The 20,421-nt window shown below is 36.9% G+C and overlaps 1 protein-coding gene across 5 annotated transcripts in view; it reads right to left on the bottom strand.

The window, feature by feature from the left end:
* NCKAP5 (NCK associated protein 5) overlaps positions 1-20,421 on the bottom strand; it is a 431,510-nt gene that overhangs the window by 179,828 nt on the left and 231,261 nt on the right. The window lies entirely within an intron of this gene.

The following is a 20,421-nucleotide window of genomic DNA, read 5'->3' as shown; positions in this document are numbered from 1 at the left end:
AGTCCTTAAAAGAGCAACATGTAATTGAGCAGCAAAATGTAAAAAATGAAAATGTTAACTGTAAGAGTGAAAAGATCTAAAAAACTATAAATAGGATGGATGTTTAATGACAACTATAAATTTGTCTATAAAGAACGCAATACTTCCAAAGATCCACAGTCAGAGATGCAAATGAGACTGAGCTGTGAAGTCAGTTCTCAGAAGTCGTTGTCACGACAGGTTTTAAATAATAGGAATTTTAAAATTCAAACTAAAAATGGAGAGGGAGGAGAAGACAGAAGATGACTGAAATTTGAAAATTAATTTCTAAGTCAACAATAGCATTATCACAACTTGCAAATGAGATTAAGAAAGCCTTCTGAATGTTTTTGCTGCAATGGAACTAGCCCATGATAAATGTATGAAACTACTGTAACAGAAGTATCTAAACCATGGGTAAATGACACTTAAATTTGTGGCTTGTATAAATCACACATTGCTACACATCAGAGATATATGCTTTCCATGGCATGAAAAATGATGAGATTTCACATAAAACACTGAAAGAAGAAACAGTTCTTCAGATCAACATTTAAAGTGCTGTAAAAGAGGTCTTAAGACCTCTTCAAATTGATTGCACAAAGTGTGAACTCTAACTATTAGTATATAATCAGCTTTATGAATTTCACTGTATCATTCATCTTAAATTCTCTCAGACTTAACACAATCAATAAGAAAAGTTTCTCCAGAAAGATGCAGTACCTGCAAACAGCCTCTCTTAGCATGAAATTAAAGTCAGGCTCCCGTGAATAGGCTCTCCCGGGGACACTCCTCTTGTGCATGTTCCGGGACATTGCCAGTTCCTTTTTCTGACTTGGACAAATGACTTCTCACAAAAGGCTACTCAGGAACTGAGCTGCTTTTTAAAAAAGTACTAACGTGGCCCCACACTGTGCAGTCAGAGACTCTTCTGCATGAAGCTTTCATTACTCATACATTTAAAATCTGTTGCATAGCACACAGGACATCAAAACTAATCTGCCTGGTCCTCTGTTTCAAAGTCCGCAGAGCTAGTTTCCACTTGCTACTGGGGAAAACAAGCTTTTTCTTCACCACATGTTTGCTAGTGTCTGACCTACATCATGAAGAAGAATGAATCTTCCACTAATCCATATCCTAATAGCCAGACTTTCTTAAACCCCAAACAGGAAAGCCGGACATGTGACCAAGAAGCATTATTCCTGCCCCCACCTTTTATGTAATATACTTGCTCCTCAACTTCTTTTTCATATCCTTTTGTTCTCTTTGCAAAAATATATCAGAGTGAATTAATGACATTTATAATAATCTACTACGTTCATAAATTACAAAGATATGATCTGCCAGTACTCCATTTATCAGAAAGCTAGGTATCTCTGTTGTAGTTTTTAATACAATAAACCTTTTAAATCAGCTTTAACAGAACTCAATTAGAATGTGCTTACAGTAAGTAATATTCTGTGCTGGCCCTGCAACTTGTTTATTGAAATACCATCATCTATGACACATCGAATTTTGAAACCCAGAATTATACACTGGATTTTTTTTCTTTCCAAAGATTTTCTTCTTAAGCCGATTTGGGAGCCTACAGACTTAAGAGTACCAGGTAACTGGAGCTTTCCTCTTCTCAATTCATGAGAAGACTGGTGCTGACTGAAAACTTCATTACATTGGACAGGCATATTTGGAAATGTGTATCAGGCATTTTGCAATTTAGGGTTCCCCCCCCCCCTTTAGAAAATGTATTTGTAAAAGGTTTCGTATTATCAGTAGCATACTGGTGGTCAGACCATGCAACTTGGAAATTCAATACGAAAACAATTTCCTGACATCCAACAACATTCTTCTCTTCCACCTATATCATCTTTCATGTGCAATTTTGATCTTTTTAGTGTTTTGGTTTGGTTTTTTTTTTTTTTCATTAACTCAATGCTGCTTAATAGGCTTGATCAACTATTACCTCACTCTGCTTTTCAGGTAAGCATTCAATGCCTGATGAATAACTCGATCCTATTACACACCTTATGAAGTCCATCACAGAGTCAAGGCTGGGATTTTTAGTCTCAGGTATGACATTGTTTTACTGAATAAACAAAGATTGACTTTGCAAAACACTATGAAATTTACATGTACGTCTGACAAAACGATTTGCCTTTTTTTTCATAGTATTTTCTTCTGCTGTCTCTACAGGATACATGAAGATGGGGAGCGAAGTCCCCATCTCAGAGATCTACTGGGTTATTTGGCTCTCGACTCCCACAGCTACACTACCTAAAATAGCTCCAGATGATGCCCCAGGTACACCTGGTGCACTAGAAACCCATGTAAGTGAGGCCCATTGTGAACACTGTAATGAAATAAAGACTCTTCCCTCTCAACCCTTCATTCCACTCCTAAAAAAGGATGACAGAATGAAGCCTTCTGCTTTCCCACCCCTGCCAAAAAAAACTATGTAGACGTTTATCAGATGGCAAGTGTAGCCTCTTTATGAGGTTATTTTCTTACAGGAGAAGAGACCTAGCTGTAAGACCCTTTTCTACCCACATCCCACTGAGGAATTTAATTCTGTTGTTATAAAACTCCTAGGGAAGCTCTTCTGTCCTTGTTCTGAACACCCTAAGTCTTAAAGAACCATCTCAAACCTAACATTTTATCAGAAATGTTTGGCCTTGCTTTGTTTTCAAATATGCTTTTACAAAATTTTATTTAAAATTCTTGACAAGAAGCATTTCGGTATTTGCTTCCTCACAAAGCACAAGTTACCTGAATATACCATTCTTGATTCTGGAAAGGGAAACAAGACATAGAAAATGCATTCCCCTTTCCTGCTCAGTTCCCTCAGCATTGGCTGCTCTGGATCCTTTTAAAAGGGAGTTACGTGGCTGGATCTGAGCAAAGGCATACATTTTCCATGGTATAATCACTGTCTCTGCCCATAGATCCCATTTCATAACATAACTATGCGATTTTGATTAATCACACCTAGTTCAAGTGGACTGTGCTCTTTGTTTCTAATTCATTAAGAACACAATACCAATAGCGGACTACATATATACAGGGCTCTTTTCACAGGTCCACAAGGCAGATTTTTTATGAGCATACATGTACAAATACTTTGAAAGACATCAGGTCCGATGTCCTGCCACCAAGTATGCGGTTAGAAACAATGGGGTCAGTAGCCACTTGAAACATTTACATGGCTTCCATTAAATGCAATCTGCCTGTGAAAGACTTGACATTCGGTTAGAGTTCATTTGTGTCTTTTCATTTGCACACATATCTCTCTTCACCAGGTAGATGGATCAGATTTGCAGTTACCAAGGCTTTCTTTAAGTGTTTAAATATTTCCCATTCTATTTCTTAATGCTATGTATAATTTCACAGCACTATTAGTTAGTAAATTGTTCAGAATTTCTCTGCTTGCTTAGCTGTAAAACATCGTTATTTTCATTTAGCAGCCAACAGAGGAAACAAATCCTAAGAGATTCTGAATAATTTTCATAATCTTTTTTTAAAGTCAACTGATTTAGATATGAAAAACAAAGAGTGAATCATGTTTACACAAGTGTTTCTTCAGGTCAGAAACAGAAAATTACAACCTAAGTACAGACTGCGTTATTAGGAAGAGATCATATTGTTTATTAGACTTGTATCAGCTTCTATACCAAAAGACAATACCAATCTTTACAAATCTTCTCTATTTCCATGGACCAGGAAGGCAATGACACTGTTACTACCATGAGATAATACTTCTTCCATTTTTTAAATTAATGTATTTTTCAAATGTAGATTTTAAATTTGTGAAAGTGTGATTATTTCTCCTCTAAAGCGCTGCTTATCTTCCTAACATAATTTGCTGAATATTATTTCTGCAAGAGATGCATGCTCTTCATCAAAACCACTGCTGCAGCTCAAATAACCAAGCAAACTTTAAATGAGCTGGCTTAGATCCTGACCAACAGCACTGCATTAAGGAGCTCAGTGCAGGGCAGTCAATAGAATATTCATCTGGGGAACAGGCAGGCTTAGAGAATACACTGATAAAGACACTATTTCTGGTGCTGTGTTACTCACTGAATGCTAGCTCAGATACTTCCATGTTGGCTGCCATCACAATTTGGACTTATCTCTAGATATTCTGGTGGGAGGAGGAGTGCTATTTTCCCTTTTAATTTATCTCTGTAGCTTTACAGGCTATTAGTTAACTGTAAAACCAACACTTGTCTTGGAAAATCATAGCAGAGCAGGTAAATCAAGTATGGTCTCAGAACACCTAAAATGTGCTCTTGTGCATTCTTACTAGCTTGAGCAATAGTATGTACACACAACACATAACGGCAGATGCATTTAGAGGTTCTACTGAAATGTGTTAATGCAAAACATTAAGAAATAAAAGATAGAGACTATGATACTTATCTTTTTTATTTAATCCCAATGAATTTATGAAATTGTCAGCAATATCATTTACAGAAAAATCAGCAATGTTTTGCTTTTGTCTATATAGCAGAAATAAACACTATTAGCACAAGAATTGGCTAGCACTTTTTAAACATTAGATTAATCTCAATACTGCAGACATAAATTCCTGTTAGAATTACGTAAGAATATACAGACACTAAACAAGATGCTTAAAATAAAATGTATTCACATCTACTATATTTATGGGATCACAAAATCACTGGCCCACTTCGATTTAAGCATGATAGAATGAAATCACATCCTCAAAAGAATTAGTTACAGTCCTAATCCTTCATCTTTTAAATCCAGCCCTACCTCTCAGACTTCATATTGTTTAATCTGAAGAGTAAAGAGGACTGTCATTTAGTTCTCTGAACTCCACGATGATTAACCCTTCAAAATGAGAACGTAATGCACAGACTGAAGATTCAAAGTGATTAAGATTCTGCATCTGACTCAGTATTTTTAACTAGAAATGTGCCTAACCATATAAATTTTGCTAGACAACAGCAAGTACACAGCAAATATCAGTCTCTCCTGGATGCAAGAATTATAATACTGGCTGTTCAGAAACTCAGCTGGGTGTTTTAAGTGAAAGAGAATCCAGATAAACAGAGACTGAAGGAAGAACAGGCAAGAGAAGATAGACAGGAAAGGGTTCAGGACAGCAAGAGCAGACATAGGACAGATCAGGAAGGAAGACGTGGGGGCACTGTGAATACCAAGGGTGTTGGGAACTTAGCCTGTCCTACCTGTAAGGGTATTGCTAAAGAAAGTCCAGGCATTTACTCTCAAACAAGTCACCTATAGATGCCTACAGGCATCTTGCTGGGTGTTAGCTATATTTCCTGGCAATATTCTCCTCCCATCAATAGTGAGCACCTAAGTTCGATGTGAGGAAAAGCACCTGCTCTAAGAAGATGGCAGTAACAGACATACAATACCTGTGAAATCGGTAAGACCCATCTGAAATACATGTTCAGACCCCTTATCTTCAAGAAAAATTAACTTATATTGCAACAGACACAGGAAAGAGGCTAAAAAAAATGGGCAACTTCAGTCTGGTAAAGCAAAAGTTTGGTGGGGACAGGATTAGTCAATATGTATTTATAAAATGAATCTGATAAAAGAACAAATATGCATAAACAGAGCAGTATTGTATGTACTATAAATAAGAGCAGTTCAGTACAGAACAGGCATGCAACAGCAACAGTTGGACAGAACAATTATTCTACAGTGGGCGTGACCAGATTATGGAAGGATTATGTGCCATGATTGCTTCTGGCAAGGTGGGGGATGAAGCCTCTTGGCCTAATTTTAGACCCTAAAATTTGTGGGCAATAAATACTTGACAAATAAGTAGTGCAAGTCAAGAAAACAGAAAGAGTGAGCTAAATTACCTGATTATAGTAGGAATTACAAATTATTCTCCGCCACATGCATGTTGTTTTGTATTTATAACTAGATTAATATCCACATTAAAATGCCAGATTATTGTAAATAAAGGCTCTGTGTCTTTTAGATTTAAAACATTATTAACTACTTAATAACCTTCATAAATTGGAGGGGGGGGTTCTGAAGAACCTAGACGAAATAATGAAGCAGTGAGTTTTTCTCAGTGCATAGTATTTCATTTCATTAGAACTTCATCAATGCCAATACTGCTCCAGTAGCATATGTCAACCTAATGATAAAAGGTTATTTCACATTTTTATATGCTCCAGATGGCAATGATTCAGAAAGAATCTCAGTCCTTATTCAGCAGGATTAGGAAACCTCTTACAACCACCTCAATTGACATTTCTCATCCTGCCAGAACTACAATGGATCATGATGCATGTGTTTCACATTGCAGTTGCCAGTATAATTGTCCTATTACAAACATGCTGATTGAGAAAATACATATAGCAGTGCAATAAACACTAAATATGTCACAAAATATGCAACAGAGGGCTCACAATGAAATGCAGGCAAGTCTGGAATGGGAAAATACTGCTCATTATTTTGCAATGCTATAAATTTCAGCAATTCAGTACATGAGTACAAGAGCTGAACGAAACCCAGAATATTTAAAGTATTTTTACAACATGAATACTCACTGATGTATGAAACTAGTGAAACCAGTGACCCATTATTCTTCCCTGTATACACTAAAATTGCATTCAACAAGTATTTCAGAAATGGATTCAAATGGCCTCTGTGAAACTCAAATATTTTTTAAAAAACGTAAGTTCTCCTCATTCTTTCTTTATCAGGTTTGACAGCAAATTCACACCAATATAATATACTCTCCCACTATTCACTGTCTTAGACAAAATGAGCTCTTTTCTCTGGGAAGGGCTGAGACTAAAATATAAGAACTGAATTTGATAGACATTTGCCTGTTAAGGAAGACATTGACAGTTGGATTGTCTTTTGGGGTTTTTTTCTCTTCAGTTTGAGAATACAAGCATAGTAGCAGCAGACATACACAGTACTTGAGAAGATTAAGAAATACTTTGTCTTGAACAGCATTCACATTCTGAGATACACTTCCATTTAACAAGCCAAGGGGAGGGATCTCTGCTGTAGACCACTTTTAGCACAGATCCACTTTGATATACCATAATTTTAACTGTAACTTTGAAGACAGTCAACTCCCTGGCTTTTTAATCTACTGATTACCTTGCTCTGCCCTACCTGCCTTTCAGAAAATAGTACAGGTGTCAGAATTTTCTGGTTTCTTACTGATTTTTTCCAGTAAAAAGGAATATACACAAAGGATTACTGTTATTTGCTTATCATCTATACAGGATCTATACACGATTAGCTCTCTCATGGTTAGCAGATACAAGCTGGAAGGAATCTGCCAACTGAAGACAAATGGAGCATAGCAATAAAACCCCAATCAACTCAGTGCTTCTAAAAAGGCTTTACAATGAAGGATGAAACCTATAGCTAAAGACAGAAAAAGGTTACCTTCTGATCAGGTGAGACAGTATATCAACCCATGCCACATTCATTCAATTAATAGACTCGGCAGCTTGCAAACACCGATAAGGGCACTACAGCTTAATGATCTAATCTGTATTCCTGGAGAATGAAAACTTAGTTCAAAACACACAGTTTTCTTGGATTTCCAATGCAGGTACAACGTACTGCATGATGTGCTTTCTCTGCTATGTACTGACATAAAAAACTGGACAATTAAATCCCGCAACTACAGAAGAACAAAAAGGAGCATTAAAAATGCTTGTAGAAAAAGGTATGTCAAGTTCTAAAATGCAGCACAACCTCCTATGCCAAAGCAAGAGACTACAGAAATCTCTGTTCCCTTGCAGTGTTAAGCCTCATCTTCTCACATCTCTTCCTAACCACTTTTCTCATGACAAATGCAACTCTTCCTTGGCATGCCACTTCTTCCTTCCTATCTGGAATGGTGGTGAAAACCAAGAAGAGAAAAATCCCTTATCTTGAAGAAAGCAATTGAACTGGGATTCTGTTACCATGAAACAGAATGATGCAAAAGAAAAATCTTCTCCAAGATACATGTAAACTAAGCATGTGTATCAACAACCTAAAATACTCAGTGTTCTCTACGATGTGACTTGCTCTGAACAGGATTTGTAGTTTCTCTGCATCCTTTTGCACTATATCCTTGGTTATCTGATTGTCACAAGAGGAGCTCATTGTTTCATGCAACACAATATTCTATTGACATCCTTTGGACAATGTTTTCAGAATAACCTATCTGTAGTTATTATACTTCATGCTTAGAAGATAATGGGTGCTTTCTGAAATACTTATTTAATTAATGCTATTTAATACACAATTTGTGTGTATTATTTGGGTTGTGCCCAATCCGTAAAATTTGAGAGTATGAGGCAGGCACTACAGATGGAATTAAAACCATGTTACACTGAAACAATCATTCAAATCAATCTACATTTTCTTACTATATCTGCAAATTGAAGCACACATTATGACCAAGGATAATCACATTAAGATTTTTGGCAATGTTTTACAATAAAAGCTATCTGAAATAGTAGACAGTAATTGTTACTAAATTGTAACAGAATCCCTATGGAGTTAGGAATTATAACCATATTAGTCATATAAATTCAGCATGATTAATGACGCTGCAAAAAATATCAAGATTGGAGGCAATAAACCCCTTACAGGCAACCCCCACACTAATTACTTAGGTCCGTTCCTGCCATAAGTCAGATATAGTCAACTCTCATTGTTGCATTTTTTGTGCAGTCATCTGGCACCTTTCAGGAGCTGGTGAGGATCTGGCCCATCAATTTTCCTTATTTATTTGAATGGTTTGAATCACGTCAGAAGACTTAAAACTGTAGTATCTGTCCTTCAATTCTCTCATCCTTAGCAAGGGAAATGCCCATTCCTATCCAGGGGACATTCCCTCTGCTAGGTCTAGATCCAAACTCAGTGAGAATCCTAAACCTTCCCTTCAAACAGGAGGGAAGAAAGACCTCACAGCTGTCCTTACTGATACTGATGGACTAAAACCAAGCATCTTTTCTTTTTTAAAACCCATTTTTCCTCTAAGCAAGTTCCATTACATATAGTAAGAAAATGCACAAGCAACATCCATGCAGCTGAAACAAACTTCTTATGCCTTCAGGGCATAAATCCCTGAGGATCCACCTGTAGAGTGTCTAGCAAAATGTAGTATCAGAAGATAATTAGAAGAACTAGGTCTATAAGCCTATACAAGAAAAACAAATCCCATCCTGTTCTCTTAATGCTTATCATACACTCCAAGAATCAAAACTCTAAAACAGTTTGCACCTAATATAATAGCTTTTTGGCTTTAAACATACTTGCTGCAACTTTTAATCATCCTATTTTAAATGTGCTTATAGAGGAAAACACACTCAAAACAATTTGATAAAAGAAAAAGATTAAAACTAAATTTTTAAGTTGCCCTGTCCAATTTTGAGCACTGACAAACAAATGAACTGCTGCATGGCCTGTTACATTAGAACAATATTATGGAATAATTACAAGTTCTAAGATAAAATTAAAATTACCATAATAATTCTCCTGTGAAACAATCTAATCTATGCAGACTACAAATTGCTATTAGGTTGAAAAAATATATTACCACCTCAAGTCAGGCAGATAAATTATTCTATTTCCATTAGTTAGTGTAGGTACTTAAGAGGTTATGCAGAGCAGGATGACAAACTGATTATATTTACAGATTATCTATTGGTCACATTTAAAGACCAGCTCTGTACTTGCACACCAGCATTAGAAAGCCAGCTATGCAAACTGTGAGTAAAGATATGATTCTACAACAGTTTCTCACTAATAAGAGCAAAAGTCCCAACCTATAGGGCCCACCTTCAGATACAACAGGCAGTATCCAGTCAGGGATATCTTTGCGGCTGTTTTCCTATACTGTTCCCTGTACCATTTCCTTTAGAGTACTCCCTGCCTCATACACACATGAAAAAAACCACATTGCTTTGAAATCTAGATAGGACAAAAGATACCCCTATTATTCTACTCAGAGAGACTATTATTTTACTCAGAGAGATAACATTCAGGATTTCATGTTCTTATCCTCTGTACCACAAATCTGTACTATTTAAGGTACCAAACTCCTCAAAGGTACCCGAGGCACTCCTTTCCTTCTGCCCTTAATGAGAGCAGAAGACACACCAGTATCTTAAAAAGGCTGAGCACTTTTCCGGATCAGATTTTATCTGCTTGCAATTAGAATGGGAGTGTAGGCTCCTCGTTTCAGTTCAATGTAAAATTGTAAAGGTAAAACTTAGACTCAGTCAACCGATGATCCTTTGAAGATTCCAATCATGCTCATAAAAGAGAACTATCACTATCAAGATCATTTGGTTTTATGTCAGCTTTTTAATCATAGCATTCCCTCATGGTTTAATTTGCTCTGTACCTACCACCATCAATCTGAATATACACCACTGTCCATTAATGATACATTTACAGTTTATAACACAAGGTTTATAGTACAGGAACATTATTAATACAAGCCACCTAAAGCATCTGCCAGAAAAACAACCACAAAAATCATGATCATAAACTCATGATTCTTTCTGATCCATCAGTAAGGAGAAACAGTCTATAATCTGCAAATTGCAGCTCAGATATGGCTTCTAAGGACAGGTTTACAATCACATGACAAAAGGAACCACACGTGTGATGGGATCAGTAAACAAAAATGGGATAAATCCATGTTATCTGGGTGGTGACTTAAATCTAATCATGGTATCAGAGTATTAGTCTTAGTCTTAACTAACATTATATATACTGATTTTAAAAATGTGTGTCTTTCTGACCCACCAAGAGAACTGCTCACTTTGAAGAAATTAGTTTCAAAGTGTGGATAGCACATGTCTGCCCGGCATGAGCATACGTAAGACTGCCAGTTGTGAAAGGCACATGCAATTGAGGTTTCAAAACTTTCCTGTTATTTCCATTTCATATCCTCTCCCTTCCCAAGAAGGCATAATTAATAAAAAGTGCCATTGTACAACACTACAGGGAAAGAGAAGACTTTAAAAAGAGACTGAGTCATTGTGTTGGTGTAGAAAACAACTCTGGTAGACAATCCTGTAGCTCAAACCAGACTGATGCTTTTAAAAAGAATCTTCTAATTTACCACAGTCATCCATAACAGACAGTAAGCTGTTCTTTGCCAGCTTTCTCTTGCCTGTTCTCCTTACCTAGTTTAACATCTCCAATCATTTTACTGGGACATAATTCCATTTACACAGATCTCTGAATTACTAGGTTCAAAATTTAAATGACAATGCTGTTTCAAAGGTGACTCTCTGTAGTATATTCTTCTGTAAGGATTCAGGATCTTCATCACCGCATTGTCCTCCTCTCACAGGTACTTCCTACATTTCCTTTTTAATATTCTTTTGTAATATAGATATTATGAAATTAAGATAATCTTTTTAAAAGACAAATGTACATATACAATCTGAAGTAGAGAATTTTTCCATGTTCAGAAGGATGGATCTGGCTTTTACATGAATAAACTAAACTTTGAAGACTTCTATCCCACCAAAATTAAAAAGAAAACTCTCTCTTATTTGTTTTGGTAGGAAACATGGCAGAAGAATTACTGATATTTTTAAAAGCACTTAGTTATATGAAAGGCCTTTTTTTGAAACAAGGATTTTAAGTTTATGCGGAGCCATTACTATATGCTTCTTCAAAGTATGTCAACATTGGAAAGTCCATTAATGAGGAGAGAGGTATATAGAATTGGCAAAATTAGGTGGTCTTATAAGCCAAGGTGATCTTGCATTCTAATATTTTTGAAGTACACATGAACTTTCAACACATATACAAAAGTGATTTACAGTTTTATGATTGCAATCTAGACTGAAGTTGTCACCATTACATATATTGCTTATTATCATATTTTCTGCAAAACATTGTAAAATTATTCTAATACATTTGGTTGGAAGGAGTTCCTAATGGGTCAAGTAAGGGATTAACCTCACATCTCAGGACATGGTAATATCGCAATATTTGTCCATCAGGAAAAAGTTTTCCCAAAGCAGATCATCTGCAGCTGCCACTAAGGATGTAGCATCTGATTCTAGCCATGTTCTAACTCCAAAAGCACTTCAAGAGAGACACAGTAGAGCATTGTTAATCACAGCAGTTCTTCTCTGAGTATATTAAATTTAACAAAAAAACTCTTCCTGGAAGAGTTTCTCAGGAGCTACTTATTAAAGCACAGGCAACTGAACTGAGCACTGGGACCATAATTGTTTAGTCTTCTTCATGAAGACTATCGTGGAACTGTATCTAAATTTTATTAACAACAAATCGGTCTAATCTTCCGTGCACAATGTCTTAGTTATATATAAGTAAATAGCACTCCTTTGGGACTTCACTCATTCTTCACCTGCCTATACATATAATTGTCAGTGGTTGGTTGACTACAGTTAGTGCCTGTGAGAATGATGAAGAAAACCTGGCTGAATCTGCTTATCTTAATTCTTTAACTGGTTACCTTTCACATTCTGTCTTGTGATCTCAGATCTTCCTTGTCAGTCTTTATTGGTATATGTATGCTATTATTTTCCTTTAGGGAAGACTGAGACAGAACAGCTGTTAAGCATTCCTGCTTTCTCATCTATTATATGCCCTTCTATCCTCCTACCTTCCACATGATTTTCTGCTTAAAACAACTTTTCATCCTTCTATAATATTTTTAAAAATGCCTTAGTTGCATATAAATATATACATATCAGACCTCCAAACAAAAATGTGACCTAAGTATGAAGCAGTTTGGTCTTTCATATAAGGGCGAAATCATGGCAAGCTATGAAGAAAAAGTTGTGACAATCTTCCAGTGTAATCAGGGCAGGTTTTTTCCCAAAAAATGGCTCAGAATTAAAAACATAATGTTAAAATAAAACATCTAAAAATATGTTCTTTCAGACCACAGCTAATTAATATCAAACAGCTTGACTTAAGGGAAAAAATAAAGGAAAACAAATTACTTTCTGTTGATCTTTGCAGATCTTTTTCTGGCAGCTCTGCTGATCCTTCTGCTGGTCCTTGGAATTAAGGTATCTATCATGTCTAGCAAAGGAATCTTTTTATTAAATATGTGAAGGAATGTGTTGGTTTTCAATAGTCTCTTTACCTTATATGGCGTCAAGGAATTACAGAATAGCATGTGACACAGCTGTGACTCTCCTGATTTCAAAAGAAACCAAACTATGGCAAGTTCCATGGGAAAGTAACAGTCAGTATTTTATCTTTGCATGTTCCAATGCAATTTTTAAAATACATCTGTAAGAACAGCAAACCAGCAACAAGAAACAGAAGTCCTCCTGACAACCACAGGTCCTGCCTACCTTGGAAATGTCTTACCATACATGACTGCACAGCTCTTAGGCAACAACATTACTCAGTAATAGAACATAGCTCCTATATCAGCACTGTCCTTTCATAAATCTAGGCATGTTTTACAATGGAGAATTATCTGTAGCTAGAAATACCTGCAAAAATATACCTATTATTGTGCAAAATAAAATGCACAGAGCTGTGAACTTCAACAAGTACAGGATTTCACAGTACATAAACATCAAACACAAACTTCAATCTCTTTAAACAGCAGTAGCAAGGGAGTCTGCAATCTCACCAAAATGAGGTTTTCACTGTCCTCCAACATAAAAGGGTCTGTAAACCCAACCACTACATCTGCACAGGAATCCCTGCTCTTACTCTCAAGTACAATATTATTTGGTACATGCTTCCAGAACTTCCTTCAACATTAGTGGGGATCTCTCATCTTGGGAATGAAACAGCCGTGTAACAAGAGAGATGATGGATACATACCACACACTACCTAATATAGATAGGTTCTGCTTGGTCAGGACCATGGTATGGGAGTGCAGGGAATATTCAAACCACCCTTCTATTACAAAAATCAACGCATGGAGGGGATTATATGCTATGTGTGGACCTGTATATGGGCATTGGTAACCTACTGTTAGGTTGTAGTGGAACTGTTGATATATTGTTTTTATGTTAGGCTCTGTCTTGTATGTTTGAAAAAACAGGGTAAACCAAAGGTTTAAACCGTAACCTAGTACTACTTTGGTGCTAATCTATTACATTATGCAAAGGAAAAAAACCACTATATCCTAGTAAATTGTAGTGCTAGCTAGAACAGAGGAAGCAGAGTATTATTTCATGCTCTGATAAATCAGTAAAAGGCAATAGATGCAACCTTCCAGAAATACAAGGATGACGCACACTGTCAGCATATAAATAAATACAAACCAAACCCAGGATTTTTTGAGCACACAGATAGACATGTTTTTGTCTGTGGAAGACAAAAATTACCTATTTCCCTGGACTCCTTGAAAGAAGCTTTCAGCAAATAAGAGCTGCCATGAAACACCACCACATGATTTACTAGTGCATCAGGGTACTGAAATAGGGCTGCCTCTTAATGTAGCTTCAGCGCCTGAAGAGTCCACAAAAGATCAGGAACTGCATGTACCTCTACGTGCATCTTTAATAATGCCTGAAGCAAAGCAATCCACTGCTCTCTAAAAGTGTTACATAAGTCAATACACGTCATGCAATATTGTCTGCTATAACTTCTGGTCCTTGCATGACTTCTGTGTTTTGAGTTTACACTGGTTCTTCCGTTCTCTGCAGTCACTCTGACCTCACTGCTTTTGTTCTTTCTCAATGTCTGAATGAAAATATGTATTTCAACCTGATGGTTTGTAACATGAGAATGAGAATGAAGTGTAGTTTTTGAAGAAAACTGAGGTAACACATTCATTGAAGATAGTTCTCATGTGTATGTACTTTCAAAACCACCGTATTCATACACAGACAAGTCAAAAAAATGAAGCCTGGTGTAAAAAACTATAAAATTCCTTCCTTGCATCTTGTTGGTCAAACAAAAGGAAACCTGTATATTTAGTTCAAAGTAGCTTGTGAACTGAGTGGGGTCAAACTCCATATACAACTTGGGGCAACCTTCTCTTTGGGCTTAATTTCATGGGTTTAGTAAAACCATTCCTTTACTTAGTGCGAGATGAAAACTATTCACACAAGAGCTCCTTGATCTTACTTAAAATAGTGCTTGACACTTCTGAGCAACGATTACAGATGAAATATGTACCTAAGTGTTGTACATGCACATAAATAAAAATACTAATATACTCACCCCATCAGTGTTAAACTAAGAGAAACTTCATCCTTTTACTCTGTCAATTCTAATCAAAAGACAAGATCGATATCATAAGCATTAGGTCAAAGCCCTAGTAAAACAGCATTCACACCACGTCTTCAGGCTCAGCAAGTCTAGCCCAGAACTAAGCCGTCCTCCAGTGAAAGGAGTCTGCCCAGTGCACCGAGAGCAGCAGCTCCAGAACTGGTGCCTGTGAAGAAGACGGCGGCCCCACCTCCCCTAGGGCACACCCAGGAGAGGCCCCCTCGGCAATCTAAGACCCCAGTGGGAGGGCCCCCAATGCTGGAGCAGGGAAAGAGTGTGAGGAGGAAGGGGCAGAGACAAAGTGTTTTGAACTGATTGCAGCAGCTCCCCTCCTAGCCTGCCGCCCACTATGTTGCTCTGGGGAGGAGGCAGAAGAGTTGGGAATGAAGGAATGAAGTTAAGCCTGGGAAGAAGGGAGGGGTGGGAGAAGATATTATTAATTTTGTCTTTGTTTCTCACTATCCTACACTATTTTTAATTGGCAATAAATTAAATCCGTCTTCCCCGAGTCTGCTTTCCTCTTGATGGTAACTGGTGAGCAATTTCCCTGTCTTATCTTGACCCATGAGGATTCTTTTCTTCATATTTTCTTCCCCTGTCCTGTCAAGGAGGTGGAGTGAGAGAGCGGCTGGGTGAGCACCTGGCAGGCAGCCAAGGTCAACCCACCACAACATGTTTGAAAATGGGCATCTTATAGTCAGCAACAAGGCAGACAGCACATGTACAAGTGACATACACACCAGACATGGAGCACTTTCAAGTTGTGTTTCATACTTATTCACTAGTTCTCTTTGTAACATTTCACACAGCCACATCTAATAAAATCTGGTGGTATCTAAAAACACAGGGCAGGACGACAAGGTCAGAGATATAAACACTACCCTTGTGACAATCTGCCTCCCCCCATAACCCCACATACAGGCCACTCAGGGAGGACGATAAGAGATTACTGCAGAACCACACAAAAGAGAAGAGGAAAACTGTAGACAGCTCCTCCTGTAATCTTCTTCTGAGACAAGGAGTGATTCCCACATAGTATTTTATTCATCCCTGCTATGACAAAAGCAAAGGAATACCATCAACGGCTGCCAGGAGAGCATTTTAATCTCCTCAGAAACTAGATTAAAATGTTATTAATGGTTTAAATTGGCATTCAGTGGGCATTAGACAAACTGACTGACCACAGGGGCTACAGAGGCATCTTACTGGTTTATACTTTTTGGGCACGGTCTCTATTGTATGTGGATTACCAGTCATGGCAGTAAGGCCACCAAAGTGCAAGCAGGTGGTGACCTCTAGATCAAGCAGATGTGATAGTGTTAGAAATGACAATGTGTGATGAGGCAACATCAACATGCTGATGCAATGCAAAAAATCTCTTTATCATAGCTGCTAGGAAAACAGATATCATTTCCACTCAGCTGCTGACAAGGCAGAACAGAGCAAGGGCAATTAACAATAATTGGAGAAAACCACGTAGGATGTGCTTAAACCAACAGCCACATAGTCCTTTTATGCGAAGCGTTATCAGATTTGCAGTAGTCATTTTTCCCCTTGTCAGAAGTGACAGGCTTAACCCTACGGTCAATATTAATGTGAGGGGAACACTGAAATACAATCTAATGAGAATTGCACTCATCCTATTCACAGGACCCTGGCAGATCAAACGAGGACCATTTCCTACTTTTCCAATAACATCCATTCTTAAAAGCCTGAGGCAATTTTCCAGTCACAGACATTGATACCTATAAACAACATCATCTTAACTGAAAGGATTTTTGAAATTTACCCAAAGGGGATTTTAAGATTTGATACTAGCCTCTTCAATTACTGTTTACAGATATACTTTACAATAGTGTGTTTATTGAACTTGTTTCGTTTAGACCAAAATAGTAATGAAAATAACTTAAGTAAAGCTACCTCTTTTACTGCTTTAACATTTAATCCCAGTTTGGAGTCACATGTACTGTACGCACTCAACTGACAACAATTTCTATTGCTTACTGATGTACAGCAGAGAATGCAATCAATTTATATTGTGTGTATTACTGTGCTTTTTAGAGTGATACTATAAATCACACCTACTGCTTTGGCCTGCGTTGTCGCATTTCTGTTCCTACTGTTGCAGGAAGATGCTGAAAGTAGGAAAAGCACAGCTGAAACCAAGAACAAGGAGGTACATGAGACACAGTGTATTTTCTTCTCTAATGTCCAAGTTATAAGAAGTTCAAGGAGGAACTAACGTTAAACTGTAAGCAATAAAAAAACCACCTCAAAACGAACAAACAGAAAACAAACAAAAAAGAATTAACCTCATTTCTTCCAAAGCTGGATAAAGAGGCAGCAGGCATGATGCTAACCTAAATGGTGACCTGCCTGTATATACATGACAGTTGCCAGCAACCAAATTGGGAAAGTCAGACTGTAGGACACTGTCTTGGAAGAAATTGGGCTGACAGGTATTTATAGGGTTAGTCTCCGTGCATTTGAGCAACATTCACCTATACGTTGTTATGCCCAAAAGGGCCTTAGAGAATTTAACAGAACAGCTGCAGCAAAGCAACAGATCTCAATGGTTTTGAGATAGAAAACATCAAGGATTTCACCTCAAGGTGAGATTATACTAAGGCAATGCAAAAATAACTGTATCCAACTACAGTGTAAAATTCTAGCTTTAGCATTAAATGGTTTTCCTCCAGGATCTTTCCATATATATTCACCTCCAATAAAATTAGGAAACAAATTAAAAACTACATGGATACACCACAGTACAATTCTGGAAAAGAAATTCGGTTTTAAAAGCTCTGTCTCCTTCTACAGCAACTGTCACATATTTATCAAGCTAACCACTGTGTCATTTTAAGGCTCTGGCAGATTTATACAGATGTTAAGAAAGAGAACTTCGATTTATTTCAGACTCCTAGCCTGGAATATTGCTTACTTGGTAAGAACAGAAATGTCAGTCAATAAAAAAATTCCTTGCCTTCTGAACTCCTCAATCTCAAACTATATGCTTATATGCTTATATGACAGATTAAAGTTTTCATACAATTTCAGATAGGAATAGGCAGCTTTCCTCCCCTGATTACAAAGGTCAGCTTACAGCTTTCCACAAACTATCACGTTTCATTCTTTCAAAGATGCAGAGAAAATATTTTGAGATGCAAAGAAACATCCTCCAAATCACAGTTTAACCTACTGCACTGCATGTATATGTAGGAATGTCTACGTAAATCCATTCGGTTCAGGAATTACACAGATTTAAATGAATTATGCTACAATATATGTTCTTACTTCAGTCTATCTGCATCTTAAAGCCAGAACATTTGGGCCCAAATGTTCTAGCCATTTTCGTCCAAAGTATCTCCAATTTGCCTGATTTTAACATCTGCTCCCATCATCACCTGTCTCGGCCCAACTAACTGTCTGAAATTGAGAAAAAAGTCTCAAAGCCTTCAAACAGTACAGAATGTCTAAGCAGCACAAGATTATCCAGTTGCCAGTTTCATTATTTGTTCAAGCAGGGTAAGAAAAAAATACACTCATTTAGGGAGAAAGTCTGTTTGTGTAAGCAAATACCTTAATATTCTACTAAACATAAGAAAAAATAACCTCTAATATTCATCATAACAAACATAATGTTTTAAAAGCAAATGAAGTATTTAAGTGATGCATTCTCTTCCTAGCATCTGGTCTACTCTAAAATAAAATTATAGCCCAATGAAGCCAATGGCAGTTTTCATCATTGGCAGTAACAGGGCCAACCAAGGCGCCATTAATGAAAAGTGATATTTAAGTTTGCCTTCAAACAGTATAGCTAACGTGCAGACAGCCTTAAAAAGAACATAATACTGATTTAGATGGCATTCACCTTTATCTAAATCAGAGGTTCAAAAATAGAGACAAACAACTTCAATCCAAAGAACTTGCATCTCTCTGCTTCTTGATAGATCAGAGCAAGCTCGACTGCAAATAGTAATGGAACAAAAAGAATGCATTAATTTGAAGATAGTGGACTTCAGGGAGCCTAACTAATAAAACAGTTATTCTTTTCAGAAACAGTGTAGAAGTGAATCAGACTACTGCACTTTCACAGGAATAATGAAGGGTTATCCTGAAAAGATCTGAACATGCAACAGTTAAAATTTTACCAAGTTACTGGGCGCATTACTCTGGAGACTGGCTTCCCCTCACCCCTTCTTTTCTTAAACATGGCTCCATTATCTTCAAAGTTTATTTCAAAGGCTTCTAGTTATTGTAACAGTAATACTGTTCTAAAATCAGGACCTCAGGAAATGCTTCCATAAACAAAGATTAATATGTAATAGAGCAAAATATTCTAAATAAGAATACTCATAGGGTAGATTTATTCCATATATATTACTCAGGAAGTCTCATCAGAATAAGTAAAAATTGAAACCAAAGGTCATAGAAAAAGAACAACAGAAAACTAAGAAAGAAATATCCTTAGCATTTTTAGCAAAAGAATTTCAAACTTATCTGAACACTTTGAAAGTTTTTTAAAATCTGAAAAACATTAATGGAGATTTTCCAAAACCAAAATAACAGATCAGAACAAATTTTATTATTACTATTAACGGCTTTTGCAGCGTTGCCTAGAAACCCAATTTCAGATCAGAGGAGCAGCATGGCAGACACTGAGGAAAAAAACCCACAAAAAATGCCCAACACAGAAAATCCTAAAAACCCAAACAAAAATACTGAAAGAAAATGCACCCCCAGCTTGTTTTCACCATATTAAACTGAACTTGAACTTTTCAACGATTCAGGGGCCTGAGGGAATGAGTTACTATTCAGTCTTGATAAAAAATATACAACATAAAATTCCATTGTCTTTTTTGATTTGCTTTTGATTGTTTTGTTTCTGTTCATGTGACAAAAACAATAAAAAATTCTCTTTGATGTACAAAATCTCATCATGCATCATGAAAACAACAAATAACTCAAATCCCTACTGTCGTCATATAGATGAATAATTTGTCTTAAATCCCAGTTCTAAAATGGTTCCCTTGTAAGTGGAGCTCTGTTCTAGCACAAAGCTCTGGTCCAGTCAATGCAGGAAGAGATTCAAAGCATGTCCAAGTGGGATGATTACCCAGCTAGTAAAAGGCATCAATTTTTTTTTCCTTTATTCAGATTGATCAAACACATTCTTGTTGGTTAACAGA

This window comes from Strix aluco, chromosome 6 (genome assembly GCF_031877795.1).
Source record: "Strix aluco isolate bStrAlu1 chromosome 6, bStrAlu1.hap1, whole genome shotgun sequence".
NCBI lineage: Eukaryota > Metazoa > Chordata > Aves > Strigiformes > Strigidae > Strix > Strix aluco.
Note: the sequence above shows the minus strand (reverse complement) of the source record. Positions and strands in the feature narration are given on the sequence as shown.